Source organism: Condylura cristata, unplaced genomic scaffold, assembly GCF_000260355.1.
Source record: "Condylura cristata isolate star-nosed mole 26May11 unplaced genomic scaffold, ConCri1.0 scaffold00028, whole genome shotgun sequence".
Taxonomy (NCBI): domain Eukaryota; kingdom Metazoa; phylum Chordata; class Mammalia; order Eulipotyphla; family Talpidae; genus Condylura; species Condylura cristata.
The window spans coordinates 11,825,005-11,829,501 of NW_004567129.1; the positions used below are offsets into that span (position 1 = coordinate 11,825,005).

The window sequence follows — 4,497 nt, forward strand, 5'->3', positions numbered from 1 at the left end:
CGCGCCGAGCGCAGAGCCGGGCAGCCACCGACGCCGCCTCGGGGGTCGCCGCCGCCTGCAAGTCGCCAAAGTTTGGGCGACCACCCCGCGCGAGCGGGAGCCCATCCCTCAGCTCCTTCACGTCGGCCCCTTGCGGAGCTGCCCGGCAGCCCCGCTCCCACCTGGAGGGGCGCAGTTCCCACGGGTGGCACCGTGCCAGGTCCGGTCACGGCACGGGGCAAGGAAGTCGCGCAGAGGCCGGGGTCCTTGTCACCCACTCGCAGCTGGACGTGGGGGAAGGGCAGCCACCGGCGCGCTCGCAGCAGTACACATGCGCAGTTGAAGGGGCTGCTCGCCGCCCCAGGGTCCTCCGAGAGGTGGTCCATAGAAGTTGGGACTACATTTCCCATAAGTCTACAGTGCCGCGTTGTAGGGACGCTTAGGAAAGTCTTTGATTTGTTTTAGCCGGTCGGGTCAGCTCTGTCGGCTGGATTCTAAGTCGTATTTTTTTAAATCCTAGCTTTTAAAAGTTACACAGATAATCATGATAACTGTAAACCGGAAAAGATAACTAACATTAAGTTCACACGTGTTGGTTTTTTTTTTTTTTTTTACAAAATTGGCCATAGCTTTTGGCTTTTGCAATTAACTTTTGTTTTCTCTATTTTAAATCATTTTACATTCTCAGTAACATTTGAGGAGAAAAGTGTCCCCTTAATATCCACCGCCCTTCATGAATAGCCTCCTCCATTATCCACATTCTCTATCTGAAAGATACATTTGTTATAATCCCACCTAACACTGACACATCACCCAAAATCCATAGTTTGCTGGAATTCACTAAGTACATTCTACGGGTCTTGACACATGTATCCCCCCTTGCAGTATCATGTGGAATAGTTTGACAGCCCTAAAATTCCCCTATTCTCCATCTATTAATTCCTCCCACACCTTCCCTGCTCCCCCGAACTCCTGGAAACCACCAATCATACGGTCTACATAGTTTTTGCCTTTTCCAGAGTGGCACTGGAAATGACAGAATGTCCAGAATATCGTTGGAATCATACAGTATGTAGCCTATACAAACTGACCTCTTAGTAATCTACATTTAAATTTCCTCCATAACTTTTCATGGCTTAATAGCTCATTTCTCTTTAGTGTTGAATAATACTGTACTATCTGATGTACCACAGTTTATTTAGTCATACATCTATTAAAGAACATTTTGGGAGAGAAGGGGATAACCGAGGGGCGTAGGATAACCAAGGGGATAACCGAGGGGCGTAGGCTGCACCTACAGGGTCCTTGGGGATCACCCTCTGTATGTGATTCATGCAGCTCTTCAGCAATATATTTTAGTAGATCTGCGTGTTCTGTTCCTCGCTCTGTCTCGAATGAATCCTCTCACCCCACCTCACACACACACATACACCTCTGGCCTATACCCCAGTTCTTATATGCAAAAATAAAAATAAGTCTTTTTTTTTTAAAAATGGTACCTGGCCCTCCCTGGTGGCGCAGCGGGTTAAAGCACTGCACTAAGAAGCTAAAGCCACTTCTACATGAATTCGATTCCCGCCTGCCCCGAAGGAGACCACATGGCGTGGCAGACCTTTCCTGACCTACCGGCTGCTCCCCTCAGCAGTGTACTTCGTCGATCTGCCTGTTCTGCTCCCCACTCTGTCTCTGGTGAATCCTCTCACCGCCCCTGCACCTCTGGCCTGCACCCCAGTTCTGTATGCATAAATAAATAAATCTTTTTTTAAAAAAAAAGTAAACTGGATTGAAATGATAGCTCCATAATCCTGTAAATGATAAAAAAAAATCAAGGTCTCAGCAGGGTACTTTTGTTATTTATTGTTTGTAAAACAGAATAATTCCACACTTCATCTTTTTTTTTCCCACATTTCATCTTAAAGGAAAAAATAGGTTGGACTTTTTTTAAGAGTTAGTACTCAAAAATATAAAAATATATTTCAAAGTTAAAATAATGGAAACTTTGGGGCCCTCCCTGGTGGCACAGCAGGTTAAAGCACAGAACTAAGAAGCTTAAGCCACTTTCGCATGAGTTCAATTCCCACCTGCCCCGGAGGTGACCACATGGTGCAGACCACTCCTGACCCGCCCACTGTTCCCCCCAGCAGTGTACTTCGTCCATCTGCCTTTTCTGCTCCCCACTCTGTTTCTGATGGATCCTCTCAACCTCCGCATCTCTGGCCTGTACCCCAGTTCTGTATGAATAAATAAATAAATCTTTTTAAAAAATGGAAACTTTGTAGTACTGGTTCCAGAAAATAACAAAGTATAAATTAGTGTCTATTTTCATAGCACTGGTGAAAGGCTGGGGTGTTATTCCTGAACAACTATTTAAATACTCCTAGGAAAAACATAATTAGCTTCTTCAGAATACATGTTAAGATAATTAAATATAACCTGCATTTAAGATTTAAATTTTAAAGTGGAAGTTATGGAGGTAGTTGAAAACAATAAGGGAATGTTTTTTGGGTGAAAAGAGACACTTTGCCACCAAAGGAAGAAATCATAAAAGAAATAATTGACAACCCTAACTATTAAGAACAATTAATTCTTTACAAAAATTGCAATATACCTGAGGGGAGAAATCCTATATGTCAAAAAATTAATGAGGGTGTAGAAAACAATGGACTTCATTAATAAAATAAATACTAATTGAAAATTGCAATTAAAAAGTTAAGAGAGAGTCCTCCCTGGTGGTGCAATGGGTTAGGATGCAGCACTGCAAGCTAGCTGCAGCTGTTTCAGTAGGGGGTCCATCCCCCACCCCAGAGGTGATCCACATAACGTAGCAGACCTCACCTGACCCACCAGCTGCTCCCCTCAGCAGTGTACTCCCTCAATCTGCCTGTTCTGCTCTCTACTCTGTCTCTGGGGAAGCCTCTCACCGCCCCTACACCTCTGGCTCCTCTGGCTTGTACCCCATCTCTGGATGCATGTATAAATAAATCCTTTAAAAAAAAAAAAGGTAGAGAGCCCTCCCTAATGGCCTAGAGGTTAAGTCTCACCACCGGGGCCTGAGTTCGGTCCCACCCAGGGAGCTGACCCACAATGGCTCATCCTACCTCCCCTGTCTCGACAGCTGCTCCCCTCAGAAGTGTATTTCTGTAGCTCTGCCTGTTCTGATCCCCACTCTGTCTCTGGTGAAACCGTAACAGGGTGGTCCCCAGGGAAAAGGGGGGTTTCCAGGTTCCCTGTTCTTTCTACCCAAGGGAGCTGAGCGGGGAGAAGAGAAGCTGAAGAGGAGACTGGAGGGGGGAGGAAGAAGTTTTAAAGTTATCTTGTAGATGTATATTTAGGAAAGTTCCTCACAGTGCAGTTCTCACGGTGTTTGCAAACACACTGGAAACTGTCTAAAAAGCTTTCAACAGGTGTAAATAAAATTGTAGTGTTAGATAGAATTAGGAAACACATTAAAAATGACAATTACACTACTAACTACATGGGGCAGTGTCTCATGGAATAGTGAAGAAATGTAGATCACACAAAAATATGCAGAGTGTGAATCCTACTTTTGTAAAAGTATGCATATTTTGAAAAGATTAAATCCCAAAATAAACAAAGAGGAGGAAGACCACCCACACCCATATACACAAATACCTGCCTCCTTACACAACCCAACAGAGTACTGGTGGGGGGGAGACCCCACTGGTTTCTGAAAACCTCATAAAATTCAAAGTCACACTATAGTCTATTAATTTCCCCCTAGAATAAAGGAAAAGTGGAGAGGATTTCTCTGAAAAGCACCTTGCCTATTTTAACTTAAACCTTGCTTTCAATTCTTCAGACTTTCCACTACAGTTTCACAGAGTTCTCACTTCTCAACCAGCTAATATCTCCTAATGGTTGTTTGATCTCTTTCCAAGAATTTTGTAAGATGTACTTAGGTTCCAAAAAGTACTGGCAACAGAGTAAGTCCATCCTTGCATCAGCATCACTGCAGGACCTTGAGAAACGTTAACTGTAGGAACAGTGGCTAATAAAGTAGATCAAAGCACAGAAGTAGCAGCGTGCTTTGTTCACACAGAATGCTGATGGAAAGGAAACCCTGAGTTTTGTTAACTTGTTCAAGTGGCATCACTATTGGGTGTAAGCCGATCATATATCACTACACATGACCTTATCAATGACCTTCTATACTCAGTATACTAAAACCCATTGCAATTTGAATGCAAGATGTGATCTTGTAATATAATGCCTTAGTGCTTTGTGGGAGATGTAATCTTGCAATATAATGCCTTGGTGATTGGTGATTAGTGAAGCAGTAAAACTACTGCTTCAACAACAAATGTAGGCGAGGATGTGGAGAAAAAGGAACTTTCCTGCACTACTGGTGGGAATGCAAACTAGTACAGCCACTATGGAAAACTGTTTGGAGGTTCCTCAAACTGCTAAACATGGAGCTTCCCTACAACCCAGCAATCCCACTCCTAGGTATCTACCCAAAAGACACAAAAACACTGATTCAAAAAGATACCTGCACCC

At 43.9% G+C, this 4,497-nt stretch overlaps 1 protein-coding gene across 2 annotated transcripts in view; it reads right to left on the reverse strand.

The window, feature by feature from the left end:
* Nucleotides 1-314, reverse strand: part of ZFP1 (ZFP1 zinc finger protein) — a 29,799-nt gene extending 29,485 nt beyond the window's left edge. Inside the window, exon 1 of one of the 2 annotated variants that reach the window (XM_004690376.2) lies at nt 162-314. The gene's annotated coding sequence lies outside the window, so the exon portion shown is untranslated. The remainder of the gene's footprint in view (nt 1-161) is intronic. The other variant, XM_012730763.1, reaches the window with a different exon arrangement.
* Nucleotides 315-4,497: the final 4,183 nt, after the last annotated feature.